Source organism: Hemitrygon akajei, unplaced genomic scaffold (genome assembly GCF_048418815.1).
Source record: "Hemitrygon akajei unplaced genomic scaffold, sHemAka1.3 Scf000037, whole genome shotgun sequence".
Classification (NCBI taxonomy): Eukaryota; Metazoa; Chordata; class Chondrichthyes; order Myliobatiformes; family Dasyatidae; genus Hemitrygon; species Hemitrygon akajei.
Window position 1 is genome coordinate 3478217 of NW_027331923.1, and position 6360 is coordinate 3484576.

Here is a 6360-nt window from a genome sequence, read left to right on the forward strand (position 1 = left end):
CTGCGGGTGCAGGTAAGAGTGAGTGTCCAGGTAGGAGATGGTGTTCAGCAGCTTTTCACTACATCTTCCAAACCAACAACAATTAACTCAGAGTGGATCAATCATAAGTGCTTTTATATTTACTTGCAGAAGGGACGATGAGCAATGCACAAGAGCTGGTACTAGCTTTGTCCGAAAATGAAACACAGACAGTACGGTCACCCCGATGGACACAAGTTCACGGACAGGGTGCACTCCGTTGTCTGCTGAATCACAGCTGCGGGTCTGCACTCTAGTGCTCAGGTACCATGTTGCACGAACATTATTAGCAAAGCTCTCTGATACAACACAGGATCCAGCTGGTTACAGGTCATTTTGGTGCGACAAGTGAAGTACATTTCCACAGTGGTGGAGAAGGATTCCTACACTCCACACCCTCTGTGAAACCCTCCCAACCCCCACACCACTCCCCATTTCTGTTAAGATAGATAGATAGATAGATAGATAGATAGATAGATAGATATTATAGATAGATAGATAGATACTTTATTCATCCCCATGGGGAAATTCAACTTTTTTCCAATGTCCCATACACTTGTTGTAGCAAAACTAATTACATACAATGCTTCACTCAGTAATAAAATATGATATGCATCTAAATCACTATCTCAAAAAGCATTAATGATAGCTTTTAAAAAGTTCTTAAGTCCTGGCGGTTGAATTGTAAAGCCTAATGGCATTGGGGAGTATTGACCTCTTCATCCTGTCTGAGGAGCATTGCATCGATAGTAACCTGTCGCTGAAACTGCTTCTCTGTCTCTGGATGGTGCTATGTAGAGGATGTTCAGAGTTATCCATAATTGACCGTAGCCTACTCAGCGCCCTTCGCTCAGCTACCGATGTTAAACTCTCCAGTACTTTGCCCACGACAGAGCCCGCCTTCCTTACCAGCTTATTAAGACATCCCCTGTGAAAACCCTTCCAACCCCTACACCACTCCCCATTTCTGTTAACACCCCCTGTGAAAACCCTTCCAACCCAGACACTCCCCATTTCTGTTAACACCTCCGATCCTTGCAGCCCTCACCATCTGTGAAAACCCTTCTGACCCTACACCCATCACCATTCTGTAAACCCGCCTCACCCCTCCGCCACTCGCCATCTCTGGAAAACCCTCCACCGTCCACCCCGGCGCATTCAGGTGACAGCTGACCCGAGAAAGACACCGACCGTGGCAGGTGGCAGGGCTCACAAAACACATTCACACTGGCTGATTTAGTAAACCTATCGATTTGCATGGTGATCTTCACTAAACCTCTTCCTACCTTCCCATCTTTACTTTCCCCCTCCACTTTCTGCTTTCCACAAGGATTCCGTTCGTCTCTTCCCACTAATCTCCCTCCTGGAACATATCCTTGCAAGCGAGGGAAGTTCTACACGCTCCCATTTTCTTTCCCTCTCAGCTCCATTCGTACTACCAGGTGAGGTAACACTTCACCTGTGAGTCTGTCAGGTTGATCTACTCTACCTGATGCTGCTGGTTCAGCCTCCGCTACGTCAGTGAGGCCCAATGTAGATCGGGAGTCCACTTTGTCAAGTACCTTTGCTCTGTCCACAACAAACGGAATTTCCCGGTCACAAACAGGCGAAAATCTGCAGATGCTGGAAATCCAAGCAACACAGGAGAAATCTTTTCAACGATTTCATGTTCCCTGGCCACGTTCATCTTACTGTCACTGTGGATACCCCGTTCATGTACACCTCCCCCTCCCACCAGGAAAGTCACAGAGCTCTCCGTTTCCTTCTGGACATCAAACCCAACGAGTTCCCCTCCACCACCACTCTCCTGCTCTTTGTTTCGTTTGTCTTCTTTGTTTGAGCTGAGCTCTACTCTCACTTCTTTCTGTCACCTTGCAGTGAACTGGTGCTGGTCACGTGTGTGAATGATTTGGAGGGGAATGCAGATCGAACAATTAGTGAGATTGTGGATGGCACCAGAACTGGTGTGTTGGGGAAGTGAGGGTTGTCTGAGGTTACAGTGGGGTGGAGACCAGCTGAGGAAGTGGGCATAGGAGAGCAGCGGAACATTACTGTTACTCAAAAACAGGTCTTCAGGGATTCAAAAAGACCATCATTCAGATGGAGAGACAGCTTCCTTTGGGGATCTGGATTCACCAGACAAGAATGGTGCTGTGGTTCAGCTCATCAGGTTGGAGGGAACCAAGACAGAATATAAGGTGTTGCTCCTCCATCCTGAGCGTGACGTCATCAATTAGGGGAACACTTCGACGAGCAGTTTCACGCCATCCGTTGCAAGCAGAACTTCCCAGGGCCAAACATTTTACTAGTGATTTCCATCCCCGATCTGACGTGTCGATCCACGGCCTCCTCTTGTGCCGCGATGAGACCCCTGTGATGGCATGAATGTTGACCTCGCCTTCCGATAGACCACCCCCACCCCCGCCTTCCTCTATTCCTCACTCTGACCTTTTACTTCTCACCTGCCTATTACTTACCCCTCCTCCCTCTCTCTCTCTCTCCTCTGATCCACTCTCCTCTCCGATCAGATTATTTCTTCTCCAACCCTTGACCTTTCCCACCCACCTGGATTCACCTATCACCTTCTAGCTAGCCTCTTTCCCCACCCGTTATTTTTTTTCTATTTTGGCTTCTTCTGGGTACATCCAGCACCCAGGGCATGCCCTTTTCTTCTGTTACTGTCAGGTAGGAGGTACAGAAGCCTGAAGACACACACTAGGAGATTCAGGAATAGCTTCGTTCCTTCTACCATCGATTCCTAAATGGACATGGTATCCTTGGACACGACCTCACTTTTTTAATATACTGTATTTCTGTTTTCTGCACATTTTAAAAATCTATTCAGTATACTATACTGTAATTGATTTACTTATTCATTTTAACAGCAGCATGATTAACTGCTGCTAAGTTAACAAATTTCATGCCGGTGATAATAAACCTGATTCTGATTCTGATTCCCCGTTGCTTCTCAGCCCTGCCGAAGGGTCTCGAGCCAAAACGCTGACTGTTTATTCTTTCTCATGGATGCTGCCGGAACTGCCGAGCTCCTCCAGCGTTTTGTGAGAGGAGTTTCGATCAAAAGGTTAGGTTCTCCCAACTCTTGCTGGGAGACCGGGTCTTCATAAGGAATTCGATGCTGACTGGGAAGTGTAAGTTGGCTGACTGCAGGGCCTGTGTTGTGGAGAGTTAGATGTCAAACGTACCAGTTTTCCGGGTGAAACCAGAGGATGAGAACGGACCTGTCAAAATTTCCAACGGAACCACCTTCTGCCTCTGGGACAAGAGTTGTGGGTTGACCCAGAGGCTACAACTAGTAAGAGGGTTCTGTGGCGACACGGAGCGACTGAAGGAGAGATTATACCGGCCCTCGCCCCTGAATGGGATACTATTTCGGAGGATGAGGAAGCCTTTGCAAACTCGCCACTGATTTAGGAAGAGATTCCTAACCCTTCTCACGGTGAGTGGTGAGTTAGATGAAATCGGAGGAGTGGGAGGATGTCTATCTGTGGACAGACTGGATTTCAGCGGGACACCGGGAAGGGATGAAGTGGGGCTCAGCCAAGTGGCAGAGGGGTCCGAGTTTCAGGAGGGGACGATTGACAGACCGGGGGCGACTTCGGCACGTGGACCGGAGTTTCTGAACCTGAAGAGGTAGATGATGGGGTAAGGCGGTCTCAAAGAACAGGAGACTAGGAGATAGGCTGGCCGATGGAGCACCGGGGGAACAGACTGTGGCAACTATCGCCTTGGTGAGCTGTGTCACTGCCATTTACACCTGGGTTAGTCTGTGTGCTTTGCATGAAGGGGTGGCAAATCATTCCAATGTCACACCAACATGATTAATTTTTGAGGGGGACAGTGTAGCACCCTGTTTCACTGCTAACACAATGTTCTTTCTATAGAAGGAGTGTTTGCGTTATGGTTAGAGATAAGGGGTGCATTGGAATGTGAGCTGTTCAATGAAGGGAGTGCGTTTCACGCCATCTGCCTGACGCCAGGGTGATCTGGGTGTTTGTTTGTGGGAGATGAAGGGAGTGCATTTCACACCACCTGCCTGACGCCAGGGTGATCCGGGTGTTTGTTCGCTGGGAGATGAAGGGAGTGCGTTCCACGCCACCTGACTGACACCAGGGTGATCCGGGTGTTTGTCCGGTGGGAGATGAAGGGAGTGCGTTTCACGCCACCTGCCTGACACCAGGGTGATCCGGGTGTTTGTTCGCTGGGAGATGAAGGGAGTGCGTTCCACGCCACCTGACTGACACCAGGGTGATCTGGGTGTTTGTCCGGTGGGAGATGAAGGGAGTGTGTTTCACCCCACCTGCCTGACACCAGGGTGATCCGGGAGTTTGTCCGGTGGGAGATGAAGGGAGTGCGTTTCACGCCACCTGCCTGACACCAGGGTGATCCGGGTGTTTGTCCGGTGGGAGATGAAGGGAGTGCGTTTCACGCCACCTGCCTGACACCAGGGTGATCGGGTGTTTGTCCGGTGGGAGATGAAGGGAGTGCGTTTCACGCCACCTGCCTGACACCAGGGTGATCCGGGTGTTTGTTCGCTGGGAGATGAAGGGAGTGCGTTCCACGCCACCTGACTGACACCAGGGTGATCTGGGTGTTTGTCCGGTGGGAGATGAAGGGAGTGTGTTTCACCCCACCTGCCTGACACCAGGGTGATCCGGGAGTTTGTCCGGTGGGAGATGAAGGGAGTGCGTTTCACGCCAACTGCCTGACACCAGGGTGATCCGGGTGTTTGTCCGGTGGGAGATGAAGGGAGTGCGTTTCACGCCACCTGCCTGACACCAGGGTGATCCGGGTGTTTGTCCGGTGGGAGATGAAGGGAGTGCGTTTCACACCACCTGCCTGACACCAGGGTGATCCGGGTGTTTGTTCGCTGGGAGATGAAGGGAGTGCGTTTCACAACACCTGCCTGACTCCAGGGTGATCCGGCTGTTTGTCCGGTGGGAGACGAAGGGAGTGCGTTTCACGCCACCTGCCTGACACCAGGGTGATCCGGGTGTTTGTTCGGTGGTGGATGAAGGGAGTGCGTTTCACGCCACCTGCCTGACACCAGGGTGATCCGGGTGTTTGTTCGGTGGGAAATGAAGGGAGTGCGTTTCACGCCACCTGCCTGACACCAGGGTGATCGGGTGTTTGTCCGGTGGGAGATGAAGGGAGTGCGTTTCACGCCACCTGCCTGACACCAGGGTGATCCGGGTGTTTGTCCGGTGGGAGATGAAGGGAGTGCGTTTCACGCCACCTGCCTGACACCAGGGTGATCGGGTGTTTGTTCGGTGGGAGATGAAGGGAGTGCGTTTCACGCCACCTGCCTGACACCAGGGTGATCCGGGTGTTTGTTCGCTGGGAGACGAAGGGAGTGCGTTTCACGCCACCTGCCTGACACCAGGGTGATCCGGGTGTTTGTCCGGTGGGAGATGAAGGGAGTGCGTTTCACGCCACCTGCCTGACACCAGGGTGATCCGGGTGTTTGTCCGGTGGGAGATGAAGGGAGTGCGTTTCACGCCACCTGCCTGACACCAGGGTGATCGGGTGTTTGTCCGGTGGGAGATGAAGGGAGTGCGTTTCACGCCATCTGCCTGACGCCAGGGTGATCCGGGTGTTTGTCCGGTGGGAGATGAAGGGAGTGCGTTTCACGCAACCTTCCTGACACCAGGGTGATCCGGGTGTTTGTTCGATGGGAGATGAAGGGAGTGCGTTTCACGCCACCTGCCTGACTCCAGGGTGATCCGGCTGTTTGTCCGGTGGGAGACGAAGGGAGTGCGTTTCACGCCACCTGCCTGACTCCAGGGTGATCCGGCTGTTTGTCCGGTGGGAGACGAAGGGAGTGCGTTTCACGCCACCTGCCTGACACCAGGGTGATCCGGGTGTTTGTTCGGTGGGAGATGAAGGGAGTGCGTTTCACGCCACCTGCCTGACACCAGGGTGATCCGGGTGTTTGTTCGCTGGGAGATGAAGGGAGTGCGTTTCACGCCACCTGCCTGACACCACGGTGATCCGGGTGTTTGTCCGGTGGGGGATGAAGGGAGTGCGTTTCACGCCACCTGCCTGACACCAGGGTGATCCGGGTGTTTGTCCGGTGGGGGATGAAGGGAGTGCGTTTCACGCCACCTGCCTGACACCAGGGTGATCCGGGTGTTTGTTCGGTGGGAGATGAAGGGAGTGCGTTTCACGCCACCTGCCTGACACCAGGGTGATCCGGGTGTTTGTTCGGTGGGAGATGAAGGGAGTGCGTTTCACGCCACCTGCCTGACACCACGGTGATCCGGGTGTTTGTCCGGTGGGGGATGAAGGGAGTGCGTTTCACGCCACCTGCCTGACACCAGGGTG